Below are 20992 nucleotides of genomic sequence, written 5' to 3'. Positions count from 1 at the left end.
AGGCAGTACTGAGCTGGAATTACATCATATGTTCTATATATAGTAGTGGTTTTAACTACTCTCCCTCCCTCCCTCCCTTCCTTCCTCTCCCTCCCTCCCTCCCCCTCCCTCTCCTTCCCTTCCAATCTCTCTTGTCTTTACTACTGAGAGGTCTCTCCTTGCCTCTGCCGAGCAGAAGAACCTGGGTGGGTGAAATGTCTATGGCCTGGGGGGGGGGGGGTATGGCAGACCTCTGGAATAGACAAATATGACCCCCAAGGAGACAATAAGAGTCACAACAAAACAAACTCCCTGGGAATGAACACATCTTCAGGCACATGTTGAGCCTTTGCACTCAGTATCCCTAACGGAAGTCCCAAGTAGCCTAGGGAAGCCTGCTTCTCACTAATACATACATTAATGCCGAGTAACCTGGGGTTTGATGATGTAAGGCATGGATGGTTTCGTCTGGCAGAAATGAGCATTCCCAGAAGGCCATTCCGGTTTCCTATGGGGAATCACCTGCTCCTCATCGTCCTCTCCCCAACCCCCATCCCCATCCCTGACCCATCAGCATTCCATCCCTGTGCCCAAGGCCAAAGGATCAAAGTCTATTTCCTTGCCAGGGGGATCATCTGGTCCCAGCTTCTGCTCAAGGTGCTTGAGAAGGGTCTGCGGGCCCAGGGCATGGCAGCCAGGGAGATGCGGAGATGCCACAGGTCCCCTTGAGTTCAGGGGTCTGAGAGATGAAGAATGAAAACAGAGCCAAGCTGAAAACTTGGTGAAGCAGTCACCGGCTCTTGGAACCAGCTTGGTTTTAACCAGAAGACTTACTTCCTTACTAACTAACTAACTTACTTACTTACTGACTAACTAACTTACTTACTAACTTACTTACTTACTGACTAACTAACTTACTTACTAACTTACATACTTACTGACTGACTAACTTACTTACTTACTAACTTACTTAGTTATTTATTACTTAGTTACTTACTTCTTACTTCCATCTTTGCTCCCCTATATAAAAAGACACTAGGAACAGTTTCTAGTACCTGAACAGTCATATCTTCCTTTAAGCCCGTGTTTCTTTAAATGGGCTGTCTCTTTCTGACTTGCTTCTAAATTGTGTGCCTCGCAGCTGTTAGCTCTCTTGACACCCCATAAATCCCTTAAGCTGTCTTCATTCTCTTCTTCTCTCTGCAGAAAGTTATCTGCATGGCTTCAAATGTTGTCTCTGAGCTCACTGGTTCTTTCTTCTGCTTGGTCAAATATGCTATGGGAGCGTTCTACTAAATCTTGTTCAGTTCATTTATTATATGGCTTAAATATATGAGGTTCATATTTGTCAAATAAAAATAAATATTAAGAAATTGTGTAAATGTTTTAAGAAAATTACAGCGGAAGTTAAACAAGGGAAAAAATGTATCCCAAAAAAAAAAAACCCACATATAAATGCCAACTCCAGGTGACCCAGAAGTAGTGACCAACTGACACAACATCAATTTGTTTGCCTTTATTTTGTTTGAGACGAGGTCTTATATGGCTTAGTCTGACCTCAAACTCCATTTGTAGCCAAGGCTAGCCTTGAACTCTCAACATTCCTGCCTCTACTTACCCAGTCTGCAATGACAGGTATGCTCTGACATGCCAGCCTGATGAACTGTCTGGAAAGGAACCTCTAGGGCCTGATCTGGTCTCAAGGGCTTTGACTGGTGCAGAGGACTCGATGTAGGGAAGGAAGGAGGTGTAGGGAAGGAAGGAGGTGTAGGGAAGGAAGGAGGTGTAGGGAAGGAAGGAGGTGTGGGGAAGGAAGGAGGTGTGGGGAAGGAAGGAGGTGTGGGGAAGGAAGGAGGTGTGGGGAAGAAAGGAGGTGTGGGGAAGAAAGGAGGTGTGGGGAAGGAAGGAGGTGTGGGGAAGGAAGGAGGTGTGGGGAAGGAAGGAGGTGTAGGGAAGGAAGGAGGTGTAGGGAAGGAAGGAGGTGTAGGGAAGGAAGGAGGTGTAGGGAAGGAAGGAGATGATGTGTAGACCTTGAATAAGATGAAACTCTTGTCTCAAGCTGGGCCTCACTCAGCATCTGGTAAAGTTCCATGGTTTCCAGACCTTCGTCTTTCAGGTTGGGATGTGATTCAACGATGTGCACAACAAAAGAGCAAGCTCCCGTATACTGCTTCAAGAGTTCACAGACACTTCAGCTCCCATAGAGCTGGAGTCCTGCTGTGTTAAATTTGCTGCAATGCCCAAATTCAGTGATGTCACATTCTGAAGGAAGAACCTGTCTGACCTTGAATGCTTTGTGCTCTCTTTGCTCCCCTGACCTGAAAACTTCACAACCCGCAACCTGGCATCTAAAGGGAAATTGGAGGTCACTTTCTCAATATCCTCAAAGAGAACTGTTTTAATCCAATTATAAGCGACTGTCACACCCTAGGGCTCTGCCAAACAAACCCTAGGCCTTTCTGTCCCTGTGAAACTGAGTATAGTACTACCTGCTTTAAAGCCCAGGGTATTTTTCCACCTCTGCAGGTTTGGTTTTGTTCTTTGAGGATCAAAAGAAACATACATGGAAAAGAGCTTTAGAGTCAGAAAGCAACCCAACGGTAAGTGTTAGTGAGAAAAACATTGCTAGTGATTTCAGCTTTTTGCCTCAATAAACCTGGGTATTCCTCAGCTTTTTCACCTCAATAAGTGTGGGTGTTCTTAAAGCCTAAAGCACAAATCACATGACTAACTTAGAATTTAAAGACATTTGGAGAGTTTCCCACCAAGTCCATCTCTATTAGCATTAGTAAGGAAATGAAGGCCCCGAAAGGCCAAGATCATACATACAAGATTACACATGGCTAAACTAGTTGGTGAGATCAGGACCTGTGACCTTCTGCCCAGTTGTCCTACATAGCTTTCTCCTCCAGGCTGCTCTGAACTTCGCCCCAGTGCAATCCACTTTCAATAAATACAGCGTAACAGTCCTTCTGCAATGGAGCAACCATGCAACTTAAAGTCACCTCCGTCACCCTGGTTGGATCCCCACCTCTCCTTGTCCCGGTGGAAGCCATCCCTTCCAGGTAGTGAGTTCACTCTGTGTTATTTGTGTTGCCTGGCACACAACAGGTCCTTAATGATGTAGATTGAATGACGATTGGAAAAATGGAGTTTAATTGAATTATTCACACTCAACAGTTTGGCTCTACAGCAGGTACCTTCTTTGATTAAAAAAAAAAAGCCCCTTGTTTAGGAAATTGTAGGTATTACAGCCTAACTGGAGCATGAGAATGTTGGGGTGACTAAACGCAGGCCATCTAAATCCCATGGCTATGCTGTCACCTCCCGGCCCTGTTCAGTCTTGCTCCTCTAAGAAACACGTTATATAAATGGCATCAAGCGTTAACTTGCTAAATCGGTTACACCCAAAAATGTTGAGATTATTTAACAATGCAATAATATGAGGTCATAGCCGAGCTCTAAGGAGAGGCAGAACTTTCAAAGACTCCAGTTCAATGCCAAGGAGCTATTGTTTAAGGAATAATTTTTTGGAAAATTAAAATTAGCTCAGTAACTAATCTCCTTCAGGGTAGGTGGTGAGGCCTAATTCTCTAATTTGAAATTCTATGTTTTAGATACATCTCATAGTCATCCTATTAGTCTTCCTTTTGGAAGAATTATATGAGATAAATGGGGATTTGTTTTGGGGTTTTTTTTTTTTTTTGGTTGGTTGGTTGGTTGGTTGGTTGGTTGGTTATTTTGTTTTGTTTTCTGTTTTCCAGTTTTTTGTTTATTTGTTTTTGTTTGTTTTGAGGCAGGGTTTCTCTGTGTAACCCTGGCTATTCTGGAACTCCTTCTGAAGACCAGCTGGCCTAGAACTCAAAAATCAGCCTGCCTCTGTCTCCCAATGAGATTAAAGGCATTCGCCACCACTACCTGGCTGAATGTAGCATGTTGCTCACTGGCCCATTGCATGTGGAGGCCAGAAAAGGGTGCCAGGTTTTTAGAAAATAGACTTAAAAGACAACTATAGACTGCCATGGGAACACAACCCTCTGTGAGAACAGGAAGTATTCTTCCCACCAAGGTATGTCTCTAGCCCATACACTTAGTTAAAGGGCAAGCACTATACTAACCCATCTGTGCGGAGAAGGGCAGTCATATTTGTCAGTCATCTTCATTCTGCATAGACACCGTTTACACTAGCCCCTGCTGGTGATGTACAGTGGTGACTTCAAGGGGCTCTCACTCTGGGGCAGCAACTTTAGGTGTTTGCTCACCAGTCTATTTCTAGAGACTGAACCAATGCCAGGCACTTAGAAGGAACCTCGTATTTTCTGAGTGAGTAAACCTAAAGAAATACAGACTCAAATCCTCCCATGCCTTAGCAAACAGCCCTCTTGTTTCTTATAACCCACATGTACTCTTAATCCACAGTCTCTGGGTTTCCCAGTCAAACTGGCATAATATATTTTTTTTTCAAGAGCCTCACTGTAGGGATACTCTATAGTGTACTATGCGAAAGCATGGCCTGTCAATAAAAAGCCTATCATCTATAGGAAAGAGTAGAGTAAAAGGTGGGACATCTGGTAGAGAGCAAGGAGTGCTGGGAAATAGTGAAGGGCATGGGGGGAGAGGGTGGGAAGATTCCCTGCCCGGACTCAGAGGAAGTTGGACATATGAAACTGAGAAGTAAGTAGTCCTGTGGTAGACATAGAATAGTATAAAAGGGTTAATGTAAGTTATGAGCTAGTTGGGGAGCAAGCCTAGTGTACGGTCTAGGCATTTATTCATAAATAATAAGCCTCCGAGTCACTATTCAGGAATTGGGGTGTGGGGGGGGGGGAAGCTCGCAGTTATACCACAATATATACAGACACTGAAATAGGCGCCAGGAATAGCTACAGAAGTAAGGGGAGATGTCATAATATGAGAACCAGAGCTGCTCTCTCTGTGGGGATCATTGGATTAAGACTTAGGAAAAAGAGTAAGGTCACTCCCACACACCCCACACCCAGTTATGTTCCCGACTGCAGCCTGTGGTTCCTCAGAACATGTGCACTCTCTTCTAAGAATCTCTCTCTACTCAGTGACCCCAGACTATGCTCAAAAGATGTTTCTCCAACAGTGAGCCGGAAGTCAAGCATCCCACAGATGCCTCCAGGGAAGGGCTGAGATTATCACTGCACCCACTTCTAGCTAAGGTAGTGTCATGCTTACCACGGACAGACACAAGTTATTTGTAAGGTATCTTTCCAGAACGTCCTAGACACAGGCTGAGTCACTTTGACCTCACAAAGCCTAAATGCACATGCGAAGAGTTTCATTCTAGGAAAGCAAGGGAAAGCAAGGAAACAAGCTAGCTTTTTCCTTTTATGAAGCAGCCTTTTCCATGGAAGTGAAATTGACATCTAGCGCTAGGGAACCACACTTCCCAATATTAGCACCATTGAGCATTCTGCCCTAGCAGCAGATCCCGACCAGATCTGCCTAACAGTGTAGCAGTGAGAGGAGTCACTGTGCCTTCTGGGGCTGGGTGATAAGAGACCTTGCAGCCCCTCTCTTTAGTCTCTTAAAATACTAATTCATGAATTTTCATTCATTCATACTCATTTATACTCTCTCTTTCCCTCTCTCTCTCTCCCCCCCCCCTCTCTCTCACACACACACAAACACACACTACAAGAATCTCAAGCTACATCTAGATGCTCCAACTGACCACAGACCCAGCTGAATTCCCAACCAACAACCAAGAGTCACCAGCTCTTTAAGGGAGCCAGCACAAATATCCAATTCAGAAGTGTAGTCAAATGACAAAAGCCCCAGCCACCATCTGACTACAACCACATGAGAGACCCTGTTGTGGAACACAATCCTCCAGGAATGACATGACTGCTGCCCTCTTGAACTTTCAGGCACTATGATACCACGTAATAGACCTACAGGAGATTAGACCCCCTAACGTTCCATCATGCTGCATGGGTATAAACATGAGTATTTAGAAGGTAGTTTGACAACATGACCATTTAGCAAAACAACCTGACCAGATTTACAGTACCCAGTGGGGTTTCCCACCAATGAAGCAGCTCTAAAATCCAATGAAAAAGTGGTTGGTCACTCCAATAGTAGCCGTGTCACCATGGAACCAGGAAGCACATCTTAGTTGGCAGGTCATATTCACATCTCATGGGATTCACAACTAAGTAAGACTATTGATGGCTTCTTTTCCCCAGAGGCTGTAAAATACAGGTACTATCAGAACTATCCAGAAGAAAGCTTCCAGCTCATTTCCGCCTTGATTTCTCTATGGCCCACAAGCACTTAGCTGTAGCTTACTCAGCATGACTGTAGATGAGAATAGCAAACAATCATTGGAGCTTAATGAACATTTTTAAATAAGTACCAAGGCCTCCCCTCTTGTTGTGTTTCTCTCAGGGATACCATTAATTTAATTGTATGGTTTGTCTGCATTCAGGTTCTCGCCTTCTCAAATCTCAGCCCCGCATTGTTCTTCGTTACTATCAGAAAACCTGGTGAGTTGTTTTGAACAGAACTGGTTCCCTCCTGTAAGATGATGTTACTGCACACATCGCCGCAGTGTTTCCATAATAAACTTGAGAACTGAGGAAAAAAAAAAGACTGAGTTTTAAAATATACTGTAAGGTTAGTTGATATATCTGTGATTAAGGGTCTATGGCTTTTGTGATCATGTTTTAAAAATATTATCTTCCCATATTGTTTTTAAATACACTTTCCCAAAAAGCACAGCAACTTTTTGTGTGTAGCTCTTTAATGTGTGGTACAAGTGTGTGTATGTATATATATACATACATGCATACGGAGTACATGTGTGCTGGGGCCAAAGCTGATATTGAATATCTTTCTCAATTGCTTTCTATTTTGTCTGAGGAGAGGGGTAAATGCATGCAAATGTGTGTAATGAATGCATACATGTGTTTTCACACATGTGCAGAAGTCAGAGGAGGAGATCAATTGTCCTGGGCAAACACTCTATGCCTTTGTCTCTTGGGGCAGGGTCCCTCCCTGGACCTGGAGCTGGGCTGCAGCCAGAAAGCCACAGTGATTTCCCCTGTCTTTACCTCCCACTGCTCTGGAGTTACAGGCATGCCCACAGCCTTTTTACACTCAGCCTTTTACATAGTTGTTAAGGATTTGAACTCAGGTCCCCATGCTTGTGTAGCCAATGCTCTTGACCTCTGGGTCATCTTCCCCAGCCTCCATTTTATTTTTCGAGACAATTTCTCACTGGACTTGGAGCTCATCAGTTACACTGAACTACCTGGCCAGCAAGCCCTAGGCATCCTCCTGTCTCGTCCTACCAGTGCTCGGATTACGGGCATACACCTCCACGCTTGGCTTTTTTAGGTGGGAACTGAGACTCAAACTCAGCTCCGCCTGCTTCTGGGATGAGCATTTGACCAAGTCAACCCCAGATACTATATGACAGTTACAAATCTGAATCTAAACTAGGTAATATCACAGAAACCATAGGTCAGATCTTATCTCTGATAGAACACTACACCAAGCAAAAGACATTCTCTTCCAGCTACCCACAGCTCTCGTACTCAAAGGATGCTTTTTTTTTTTTTTTTGGCTTCCTCTTTGGATTTCGGATGCTGGTTATCCAGTCTAGTTGTGCCCCCCACTGAGTCCCAAAAGAATGGAACTGACCACACATTCACAGAAAGACATATAACACATACATAACAGTCGTGGGCGGTAAGGAAATTTGTTGACCTTGTTCTGAAACCCATTTTCCTTGTACATCTTGGCTCCTTTGGGAGACATTGGTGTCCCTTCTTGACCTTTAGCCCACATCATATGCTTAAGTCACAGGCTTAGAGAAAAGTCTAAAATATTAAGTACATATTATATTCCAGTAATCACCCTAAGGACATTAAACACATTATCACATTACATTTTTGGCCACTTTGGGCTACAGGTGTTTATTATCCTTCTTTTACAGTTGAAACAGTCATAGTTCCAAATGCTGATATGGTCACTTAAGGACTCACAGATGCTGAGACCATGTTAGAACCTATGAGCAAGTCTCATCAGGATAAATGGAGCTATTGAGAGTCTCTGAGTTCACACACACCCAGAAATGATATCACAGTTGCTAAAGCATTGGACAAAAGCCATAGATGAGCCAATAGTAAAATGTGTCCTTGGAAGCCATGCTGAAGGAAGGATAGCCATACATTTGAGGATTATGCAAATGTCAGCTATTGCAAAATGCTGACATCTTCCAACAGTTCTTCCATATTGGTAGTCATTAGCATAGCTCTGTTGTCTGAATTGCCCGGAGTGGCTTCTGTGTCTTATGGGATTCTGTGTTCTCATTCTAGTATGTGGATGCTGGAACTAATCATTAAAGGAGATGTGTGCGAAGGTCTAGATGGAGCGATAGAGACTGAGGAGACACACAGAAAAAGCAATGGGTTCCCAGAGTGAGTATACAGGTACACATATGATGTACATACCTTACAGGTACACATATGGACATACCTTACAGGTACACATATGATGGACATACCTTACAGGTCCACATATGGACATACCTTACAGGTATACATATGATGGCATACCTTACAGGTACACATATGGACACACCTTACAGGTACACATATGGACACACCTTACAGGTACACATATGGACACACCTTACAGGTACACATATGGACATACCTTACAGGTACACATATGGACGGACATACCTTACAGGTCCACATATGGACACACCTTACAGGTCCACATATGGACATACTTTTCTGTACGTTGGTGAGCACAGAGAATGAGATGAAGACTATTTCTCTATGAGCTATGCCCCAGCACTCTCACCTCTTCTGCAGACTGTCTTCCCCTTGAACCACTCTTCTCTGCATTCTCCTGTTCAGCATTCTGAAAAAAACTCAAATGTAGAGAAGATTTCATGGTGGTTTGCTCTGGGGTGTGGTATTAAAGCCTTGTTCTTTCTCTTATTCATGTCCCTAGTCATACTTCCTACATGTAGTGCCCATATGAAATAGACTCATATATACTCAGGAGTTCTTTTTTGGAAATGCAAACATGTGGCTGTCCACATCTTAGTTTCTTCCCCTTACAAGTAAAATGACCTTGTCTCACTCACTCTCACACACACACACACACATACACACATGGACACACACGGACACACACACACACACACGGACATACACATAAACACACACAAACACACATATGCACACATAAACACATACACAAAAACACACACACACTCACTCACTCACTCACACTCACACACACTGCTGATCGGATGAAATTAGGGAATTTGAGGAATAATCAGGTTCACCTGAAGACAGCCCGGCTGATGACATCAGAAGGAGAAGGTACTCAGAACCACTTGTTTATGAAGAGCATTGTACCTGGAACCAGACCAAAGTGTCCATCTCCTCCCTCCACTGCCACAAGCCACTAGACCTTGAGCAAATAAATCACAGAACTTCTTCAAGCCCTGGTTCCCTAAGCTCCAACGGGGGCCCACTCACAGCCCTCCCCTGGGGTTTTGTGAGCACAAAATGAGATTGTGGGTTCAGAGAGCTTTTCTGAAGCCTGGTGTTCGCCAGACCTCGGGAAACATTAACTGGTTTTGTTTATTTTGGAGTTCACAGGGTTTAAAGTGTCCATTATTGACTGAATATAAGTTCCAAACACAGCTCGAGATTGAGTACTTTAAAAACAACGAAGTATTTGCCGAATATCCCATTTAACAGGTGCAGAAAACTGAGGCACAGAAGGGTTCGGATGTGTTCCTAAGGTCCCCAAAGCCATTAAGCCTTGATCTGTTACTGTCTGACACAATGCAGTACAAGCCTTGGGCTCTCAGCCAAGACTCCATATAAACTTCATCCTAAAATGCAAAATTAGAGCTATGTATTAAATATTTGTTGTCCCTTTCCATGGGCCTTTTTACAGGACCCAAAATCTCTCTTGATCCCAAAACCTTTAGAATGGCCTTTAATACACCACAGGACCCTCTGTGGAAGGCTATGGAGCATGGAGAGGATGTTGTCTTCTGCGCCAGCTTGTGCCCATATGACCACACTAATGTAAGGGTACATCTATGTTCTTGAGGTGTTTGTGCCCTGGTATCTGTGTGGAAGGATACCACCCAGGGAAAAATACCATGGAATCTTTCCAAATGTCCTGGTTCATGATGCATGACACTAACCACCGTGGGTGCATTTATACCACAAAAGTTAATGTGTCCCCCAAGTTGGTGTAACTCTCAGTTCCACTAGTTAAGAACAGGATGGTAGGGCATGCACAGCAGGTAGAGACACCTGCTGCCACAGCTGATGGCTTAAGTTTGACCCCTAGGACCTACATGCTAGAAAAGAAGAAGTTGCTCCCACAGGTTGTCTACAATATTGACTACAATACGCACATGATGGTACCTGTGACACACACACACACATTTACACATACACACAGATATACTCACACACATACACAGGAACACACAGACACATACACACACATGCATACACATAACTTCCACACACATACACACAGATACACAAACAGAGATACACACATGCATACATACTCACATGTACATATACACACAGAGACATACACTCACACACATGGACACACAAACATATGCAGACACATACACACTTACTCATATACATGCTCGCACACATATATACACAGTTACACAAATACACAGACATACATACACATATACAAATCAGACACACAAACATACACACACAGATGCACAACACTCACACTCACTTTTGCATATGCACAAACTTCTACATACATACACACACAGAGACACACACATATACACACACAGCCACACATGCATACATATATACATACAGGCACACACACACATATACAGTCACTCACAAATGAATAAAACCTTTTGGCAATCGTGGAGATTATACTTAAGACTGTGGCACATCTGGATCTGTCCTCTGGAACAAACACAAAGAAACTAAGTTGATTTGACTTCTCATTCAGCAGAAAGCCAGTCATCTCATTGACAAATGGGCTACTTTCCAGCATCTTTATTGCTCCACTTCCATTTTTATTGTTCACAAAGGTATCAACCGACATTCATGTCAAAACTATATTTGTAATCCCATGGCAACCCTAATGAGCCTAGATACAAGAAACACACAAATCAGAAAGTGTATTGTTTCAGAATTAATTGCCTATTCAAAAATTATGATGGAAATTCTCGTCGGTTTTTTTTTTTTTTTTGAAGGACAGCGTGGTTTTATGGGGAAATGGTGTGATTACTCCTGCAGCAGGGAGAAGTCCAAGTAGATTTTGTTATTTGTGAATTGGGTGCTATACATTCTTTATAGAAAGGAAAATCTGTGTAGCAATAAAATCAAGGCTGCATACATCCATAGACATCCTCCAAAAGTCTTCTCATCTGTTTCAAGAAGACTGCCAGGACGTGCCACTTCCACCAGACTTTTGTGCTACGTGAGGTCACAGAGAGCTAGGGAAGTGCCTGGAAGCTCCAGGCCAGAGGAAAGGAAGGCGGGTGTTTACAGTGAGGGCTGGCTCCAAAGCAGCTTTTGTCTGTTGGAAACTTTATTTATTTTCAAATCAGCCTAAAGCCTCTGACCTCAGTTTGAAGTTAAAGGACAGGAAGAAAGGTCTTTTTCCTTTTTTAAAGTTATATTTAAATTTTTTTCTCAGATGCTAGGTTTTGATCATGTTTTCCCCTCCCCCAACTCCTCCAAGATACCCAAACCTCATGATAGATAGACGGACAGACAAATGGATGGATGGACAGATGGACAGACAGATAGATGGAGAACTTTGAGATGCTGTGAAGGCCTAGGATATCCCAGACCCCTAAATAGTTCTGAAACTGGAAAGAAAATTACACTCCCTTCCCCTAGTCCCACACACTTCTTCCTAGAAGTTGCACATCCTTCAAGTCTACAGGATACCTATAATCACACAAGTGCCTCTCTGTTTAAGGTCTTGCTGGCATCCTATAAGGGACATAATTTATTTACCTCACTATTTACCCATGTGTAAATATGCCATGTGGTATATAATTTATTTATTCATCCTTTGATATACTGAATAAACACTAAGCATCACCTCCCGAGGGCCAGCCAATGTCCCAGCACCATGTGTGTAGTGGTGACAGGGACTGACAACCCCTGACATCATGGAACACAACCAACTAGGAAATAGGAACATGGTACTAATTTCACATTCAGTTAGTTGAAAACTATATCAATATTTTCTCTGCACACTATATTCCCTTCTTGACTCAAAAAAAACTCTATTATGAAATGTCTGTTAGCACAATAGTAATGCTCTACACCCTTTGAAAATTCATCAACTTCTTTGACTTTTCACAATAATCTCATCAATCCTGTTACTACTCCTACTCACCAATGACAGGCTTCATAGCTGGTGAACAGTGGAGTTGCTCAATGGAGTTGCACTAGATAGGGTGTTCAGATGAACAAGATTTTGTAAGTTTGTGTTCAATGACATTTGATGAAAGTCTAGCCTGCATGTTGAGCAATTCTACAATACGAACCAGGCTTTTATTAGTATCCTCCCTCTATCATTTTCTACCTGTGAGACATGGGACAAGAGCTTGTCTCTTGTTTCACATCTCTAAACTTGTTTCTTTTTATGTGCCAGATGGGCAATTGTACCATGCAGTTAACTCCTGGAAAAATGATAAGAAGAGTCAGTGTTACAATGAGTAGAATATTTACTGTAGTGCCTGGGACATTCTGGTTCAAATCTAAGTTGGCATGGTTATGATAATGAGAGAAAAATTTATCAGAGGGTCCTGAGCAGGCCAGGACCCCACAGACTCCAAGAGATCAGGGTCTGACATTACTTTGCTCACTGTAGAATGAGCCTAACACAAGATATATTGTATATTTGTTGGTTATATACTCGGTTGGTTGGTTGTTTGGTTGATTGGTTGATTGATTGGTTGATTGGTTGGTTGGTTGGTTGGTTGGTTGGTTGGTTGGTTGATTGATTGGTTGGTTGGCTGGTCTGAATGGATGGGAAGGTTGGTTAATTGTCTAGTTGTTTGACTAGATGTTCGTTTGTTTGTTTGTTTGTTTGTTTGTTTGTTTGTTTAACAGTGTTTGGTTGGTGGGTGGGTGAGTGGGTTGGTTGGGTGGATGTCTAGATGAATGGCTAGTTGCCTGGATGGTTGATTAGCTGGTTAGTTCAATGACTGGATGGATGGATGGATGGATGGATGGATGGACGGATGGATGGATGAACTAATGGACAGACAGACAGAAGGACAGACAAACAGATTGCTAAGTAGCCTGACTATGGCCAACTAAAACCATATTTTATTCTAAGACCTTCTTTTTTTGGTTTTGTGTTTTTTTGTTTTTGTTTTTGTTTTTGTTTTTGTTTTTTTTTTGATTTTTTGAGACAGGGTTTCTCTGTACAGCTAGGACCTTCTTTAAAAAAGTGTTTGCTCCAGTTGTGTTCTCCGTTCATCACTTTTTGAGCTGTCAGAATCAGTGTGTTGCTTTCTACCCAATGTTACAAGCCACTGGAACAAGTTTTAATCTAACTTCTAGATGATGTGGTTGTATCCATGATGCTGTCTCTCCCAGAGATATGGTCCCTGTCAAAATAATACAAACATGAATCAACTTAGTTTTGTAATTCAGGCATCAGAGGGAAATGAGATCAGCTCTCACTTCAACCACTTACCACTATAGACTAAGAAAAGCCAACTCCAATCTCTAAGTCTCAGTGGAACTACAAACAGTAGTATCTCCATCAAAACGTGGGATTCCAGGAGGGAATCGTAACAATGGCTTTGCATGACGCGTAGCATCCACACAGTGTCAACTGTCATTGTTCACATACTTTAGTCTCCAAATGCTGTCCACCAAAAGACATACAAGACCAAAAGCCAGCCCTTCCTCACAAGAGGCCTCCCTCCAGGTCAATATGTGTCAACCTAAATGTCAATTTAGTATCCTGTGTATTTATTTGTGTGTGCATGTATGTGAGAGAGAGAGAAGGGGTTGGGGGTCGGGATGCCCTTAGAGATCAGACTATGGTTATCACTTCCCCTAGAGCTGGAGACATGGGTAGTTGTGAGCTGCTGAATATGTGTGCTGGGAACTGAACTTAGGTCCTCTGCAAGAGGAACAAGAGCTCTTAGCCACGGAGCCCTATCTGCAGATTCATACTGTATGTTTTTAAACTTAAATAGAATGTTATTTTTTAATGGGAAAATCAAAATGTACTCAACATAAGAAATAAGTAGTATTTGTCAAATATACAGATGTGGTTATGTGTACATGTACTAAGGTAACACAAATATGAATCATGGTGATATATAGCTCTAGATCAGTTTTGAAGCTACTGTTCCAGTCCGATTCGGAGCATCTAAATACATTATATAGCCTTTGATGATGTCATACACAGAAAGTTAGAAAAGACACCACTGCCCCCTGCTGGATGTCTTGATATCCTCAGAGAATTGCCAGCAACTATCTTCTTTTGAAGCTCCACTGGAAGGGGATCTGTGTTGATTCTCAGGCCAGAGGTCAGAGGCTACCTTAGGACCAGGACATGTCATTCCCACCTTCAAAATCACAGGGCTCTCCTCTGGTGCCTTCAGCCAGCCTGAGAAACCAGATAGAGTGGCCTCATTATGGAGTCTCAGCGACATGTGTCATTCTTGGTCTTATCCCTGATAAAATTTCAGAGTCTCTATCCCAAGTCCCCACCACCCTCTGCTCCTCTGGGGGAAGACAAGCCTCAGAGGAACACGAAACCAACTTCTCAGAGCCAGGACATCCAGCAGCCTCCATTTCTTCACCCACTGATTTCAAATGGTTGACAACAGTCGTGGGTGGTGCATCGGATGGATATACAGTGGGAAAGACACAACCACTCACACGACAGTACTGTCATGGCATATGTCCAGAAGCAAAGAGCACCCCTAGCATACTTGTACTTTGGGGATGGGAAAGAATCAGATACATGAGGAACCTGTTTAATCCTGCTTCGCTGTGACAATCCCTGGAAGTGAGAACACATGCAAAGTCACCCACCAACGGTGTTTCAACCTGTCTTAGCTAGGGTTTTACTGCTGTGAAGAGACACCATGACCAAGGCAATTCTTATAAGGGAATGCTTTTAATTGGGGTTGGCTAGCAGGTTCAGAGGTTCAGTCCAGTATCAGCAAGGCAGAAACATGCCAGTGTTGAGGCAGTCAGAGTGCTTGAGAAGAAGCTGAGAATTCTACATCTTGTTCTGAAAGCATACAAGAGAAGACTGTCTCCCACATGGTTAGGAGGAGGGGTCTCAAAGCCCACCCCAACAGTGACACACTTTCTCCAACAAGGCCACATTTACTAATAGTGCCACTCCCTGGGCCAAGCGTATTCAAACCACCACACACTCCAGGCAGATGAACTGTGTTCAGTTAAGTAAAACAACATACTCTGGTCCCTCTGTGAAGCTGTCTTCAGTATCAAGTGCCCACACATGAAGGAACAGTGCAAACCCCCCGCTTACCAGTCACAGTAGGAATCACTACACTTTTTAAACCCCAACATTTATACCAGAAGGAAAGAGATCCAAAATACAACTGCAGAGTACCTGGAAAAGCCTAGAAAGAAAGAGTTCAAAGCTTAACTTTAAAAATAAATGAATTGATGGGTGGAGTAAGTAGATTTCCTTCAAAAATAGTCCCATTTGTTTGTGTTCTAGATGAGGTTTCTTTGTTCCTTGGGTAATAAGTTGTCCCTAAAGAGAGATTTGCTTCGGCCATTTCCTTGTCTATGAAATGAAGAAGGCAAACAAATCTTTATCAGTTCATCTGAAGTTTACCCTCTGTGCCAGGTACTGTGTGTGCTGGGTACTTTTTACATGTGCTGTCTAACACAGCTTGGCTCTAGAAAGTTGTTTGCTAAAGGTCGCCCGGCCTGTAAGGAGCAATTAGAATGAAGGGGGTAGGTAATTGTGCTTCAAACCCTACCCCCTCACGCCACCTGTTGTTGCCCTGTAAACCATTCTCACACCACATTCAAAGTCACCCCTCACATACGTGTACTTTGGGGGTGGGGAAGAACCAGATATGCCGGGAACCTGAAGCACAGAATGTCCACGTTACCCTCAGCTGTCCCTTCTGCAGCTTGCTCTTGTTCTCAGGATGAAACCTAAGCATCTTTGGGGCTTGTTCCCTCACCCACTGTTGGGCTTCTGTTTTTGCCCATCTTCCCTGTTTTCCCAGGTCTGCTCCAACCTCACCTAATCCATTCCCTCTTGGGAGCTTTTTGTGGCACGCGTCCAGTCTGTCAATACCAACATGCAGGCCTGCCCACAGCCACACTGCAAGAGGACTCCCCATGCGGAACTTAGATGTCACTCCCCCCAGAAATGAACCCACACACCTATGGTCACTTGATCTTTGACTAGGGAGCTAAAACCATCCAGTGGAAGAAAGACAGCATTTTCAACAAATAGTGCTGGCACAACTGGCGGTTATCATGTAGAAGAATGCGAATCGATCCATTTCTATCTCCTTGTACTAAGGTCAAATCTAAGTGGATCAAGGAACTTCACATAAAACCAGAGACACTGAAACTTATAGAGGAGAAAGTGGGGAAAAGCCTCGAAGACATGGGCACAGGGGAAAAATTCCTGAATAGAACAGCAATGGCTTGTGCTGTAAGATCGAGGATTGACAAATGGGACCTCATGAAACTGCAAAGCTTCTGCAAGGCAAAAGACCGTCAATAAGACAAAAAGGCCACCAACAGATTGGGAAAGGATCTTTACCTATCTTAAATCAGATAGGGGACTACTATCCAATATATATAAAGAACTCAAGAGGGTGGACTCCAGAAAATCAAATAACCCCATTAAAAGATGGGGCTCAGAGATAAACAAAGAATTCTCACCCAAGGAATACCGAATGGCTGAGAAGCACCTGGAAAAATGTTCAACATCCTTAATCATCAGAGAAATGCAAATCAAAACAACCCTGAGATTCCATCTCACACCAGTCAGAATGGCTAAGATCAAAAATTCAGGTGACAGCAGATGCTGGCGAGGATGTGGAGAAAGAGGAACACTCCTCCATTGTTGGTGGGATCGCAAGCTTGTACAACAACTCTGGAAATCAGTCTGGCGGTTCCTCAGAAAATTGGACATAGTACTACCAGAGGATCCCGCAATACCTCTCCTGGACATATATCCAGAAGATGTTCCAACCGGTAAGAAGGACACATGCTCCACTATGTTCATAGCAGCCTTATTTATAATAGCCAGAAGCTGAAAAGAACCCAGATGCCCCTCAACAGAGGAATGGATACAAAAAATGCGGTACATTTACACAATGGAGTACTACTCAGCTATTAAAAAGAATGAATTTATGAAATTCCTAGGCAAATGGATGGACCTGGAGGGCATCATCCTGAGTGAGGTAACACAATCACAAAAGAACTCAAATGATATGTGCTCACTGATAAGTGGATAGTAGCCCAGAAACTTAGTATAGTGAGATATAAGGTACAATTTGCAAAACACATGAAACTGAAGAAGAACAAAGACCAAAGTGTGGACACTTTGCCCCTTCTTAGAATTGGAAACAATCACCCATGGAAGGAGTTACATAGACAAAGTTTGGAGTTGAGACAAAAGGATAGACCATCTAGAGACTGCCATATCCAGAGATCCATCCCATAATTAGCCTCCAAACGATGACACCATTGCATACACTAGCAAGCGTTTGTTGCAAGGACTCTTGTGAGACTAGGCCGGGGCCTAGCAAACACAGAAGTGGATGCTCACAGTCAACTATTGGATGGATCACAGGGCCCCCAAGGGAGGACCTAGAGAAAGTATCCAAGGAGCTAAAGAGATCTGCAACCCTGTAGGTGCAACAACATTATGAACTAACCAGTACCCCAGAGCTCTTGACTCTAGCTGCATATGTATCAAAAGATGGCCTAGTCGGCCATCACTGGAAAGAGAGGCCCATTGGACACACAAAGTTTATATGCCCCAGTACAGGGGAACGCCAGGGCCAAAAAAATGGGAATGGGTGGGTAGGGGAGTTGGGGGGGGGGAGGGGACTTTTGGGATAGCATTGGAAATGTAATTGAGGAAAATAAGTAATTATATATATATATATATAAAAGATGTCACTCCCTGACACCCTTGCTCCCATCCCAGGTAAAGTTTCTGTTCTTTAGAGGACCCACAGTCTCCTGGGACCGATCCATCTAGGGTCTAGCGATGCTGAACACCCTGATTCTATCCCACAGTGCATCACGTGCATCTTTCCTGCACCCGGCCAGGCCCCTGCTTCCCTGTTCTGAGAGGGACATGCTTGGATGCCATCGATGCTATCCATGAGGAAGGGGCTCTGTTTTGATGCTTCCATTTCTCAGAAAGTTCAAAAAACCTGGTGGATACTAGGCTGCCTTCTTCTATGCTTTGCTATTTGCTAATTTCTTGGACTTTTGAGCAGTGAAAGATCGGACCTAGGCAAAGAGCTTTGGGTAAGAAAGAGGACTGAGCTTGAAGCCAGTGCTTTGCTTTGCTCATTATATTTGTCATCACTTATGGAATTCTGTTGATGACTAAGCATTACAATTTTGTGTGTGTGTGTGTACGTGCGTGTGCGTGCACGTGTGTGTGTGTGTGTGTGTGTGTGTGTGTGTATACACTAGTTGTACTTTATAGAATTAATTTAATAGCAAAGGAAATGAAGGGGAAGAAGAAAGAAGACCCCAAACTGAGTAGATATAAACAGCTTGACAAATGGCTCTTCTAGTGTTGTACATGGTGACAAACTTGTGGCACAAAATTACACACTGTGAAGGGGGCTCTGAAGGGCAAAAATCCTATCATTCCCTAACCTAGTCTCACATCAGAACCCTCAGAGCACCACTGTGTGTTGCCACTACCTATGTGCCCAGGAGGAAAATTACTTTCTGTCTCAGCCATAAAAAGAAGAATAAAAATCAGAGTATATGAAAATCTGATCTCATCCCACAGATGGCATCTCCAAACCTGGTCATGCAGGAGAGTGACAGAAACTCATGGGAAAGGAGCAGTCGGGGGACTGAGCTCAGAGCTCAGAGCTGCAGAGCCTCCCTGCAATTAACATCAAGTCAAAGGTTCCCATTTCCCGGTGATCTGTCCCATTTTTCTCCCTTTACCCCTGCCTATTCCCTCCCTAAATAAATGTCTGACAAGTAAATTACATTACATTCACTTAGCACAAGCACATACATACATACATACATACACACACACTATACATACACATATATACATATATATATGCATATACAAATGTCTATATAGGAAAAGCACAAGAGTGATAGTTGGTTTCAGGATGCTAGCACTGTTGGAAAGTATAAGAGAACTCCTGAAAGTATAAGAGAAGAGGAGCCCGAAGTCAGACAGTCCGGAAGTTCTGGGAGGTAGGCATAGATAACAAAGTACCTAAGCCATGGCTATGACCTGTATATTTCCAATGTCTGTGGATAATGGGGAAAAAACACAAATAAAAGAAGATCAGTACAATTCTAAAAGAAACTACCCATATTGCTTAAGGCTTCACAGGCATATTTCACAACTGTTTTAACATGTGACTTAAATGTAATATATAGTGATTGTAATTACCTGGTACAATACTTTAGCTATTTTTTTAAATGGCCTGGCTATTGTCTTTATGTAATATGTAATGATATTATATATTATGAAACATATTGGTCATTTATATCTGACCTGGTTACAGGCAAATTTACTGGATTTAGAGATAAATCAAAATGCACAGAACACTTTAGCCAAAACTTACAATGAAATATAAAATCCGCATATGGCACTTTAAGTACACGGGTGCAAATGCATATGTGTGCATGCATGGAGCGTGCATGCATGCATGAAACAACCGAGGAAGATCTAACGGGATGGAAGTTCCTTTGTAAAACATCCACACCATTACAGAGCTCGAAGTGAAGAATCCGCTATGGCTGCTGAGGGGGGAAAACCTTAGTAGAGCTTAAATGGTAACATCAGATTACATTGATTACAGTAACATTCCTTAATAGTCTTCAACCCCCTGGCCAACATCAAAAGCCTGAGCAGTTTGGAAACATCATCAGCTCAGACCAGAGGGTGATGAGCTATATCAGCAGGAAGGGGGAGATGCTGTAACTGAGTCACATGGAGAATGGCTAGGGTTTGGCTTCCAAGCCGAGAGCGCCTTCTTCAAATATAAGATGTGTCACTGCTCGGGAACTCGAGTGCCTTAACCATCCCTCAGGAATGTTTTTGCAAGAACTCTGCATGGAAGATTAGGCCAGCTAGCCTCAACCACAACATTCCTCCGGCTCCTTAGATTTTACAGCTTGTAGTGGGGGCAGAATTGCATCTGTTTTACACAGGAGCGGATTGAACCATTCCATTTCCTTTCTAGGGAGGAACACTCTAGATCGGAGAACAGCAGACAAGGATTGAATCCCTCCCAAAAAAAATTATAGATAGATAGATAGATAGATAGATAGATAGATAGATAGATAGATGATAGATAGATAGATAGATAGATAGATAGATAATGTTGTGTATGTGTGTATATACATAAATATATTTATGTATATTTATGTATATTTATTATAATATATTTATGTAAATATATACATATATTTATGTAAATAAATATATGTATATACACACACATACATATTATGTATATACACACACACATATATGTGTACACACACTATATATATATATATACACATATACATATATGTGTATATACATATATACGCATATATATAGTGGGGTGGGGTGGGGTGGGGTGGGGTGTGTGTGTGTGGTGGGTGTGTGGTGATGTATCTATAACCTTGGTGACTAGATGTAATGGTGACTCAGTATACCATCCATTCCCACCCCCACCACACAGACAACATCTAGTCATCTGAAAAGTCTAGACACAAAAGGC

At 42.8% G+C, this 20992-nt stretch overlaps 1 long non-coding RNA gene across 1 annotated transcript; it reads right to left on the bottom strand.

Annotated features, from left to right (window-relative positions):
- Nucleotides 1-3857: 3857 nt before the first annotated feature.
- Nucleotides 3858-9618, bottom strand: Gm35778. The gene is made up of 3 exons (XR_386266.3): nucleotides 9317-9618; nucleotides 8824-8883; nucleotides 3858-6582 (listed from the first exon to the last, which is right to left on the bottom strand). It is a non-coding gene; the product is annotated as a predicted gene, 35778 (long non-coding RNA).
- Between the last annotated feature and the right edge of the window lie 11374 nt (nucleotides 9619-20992).

The sequence above is a fragment of the Mus musculus genome, chromosome 18 (genome assembly GCF_000001635.26).
Source record: "Mus musculus strain C57BL/6J chromosome 18, GRCm38.p6 C57BL/6J".
In the NCBI taxonomy this organism is placed as follows: Eukaryota; Metazoa; Chordata; class Mammalia; order Rodentia; family Muridae; genus Mus; species Mus musculus.
The sequence above is the reverse complement of the archived record's forward strand: the minus strand, read 5'-3'. Positions and strand labels throughout refer to the sequence as shown.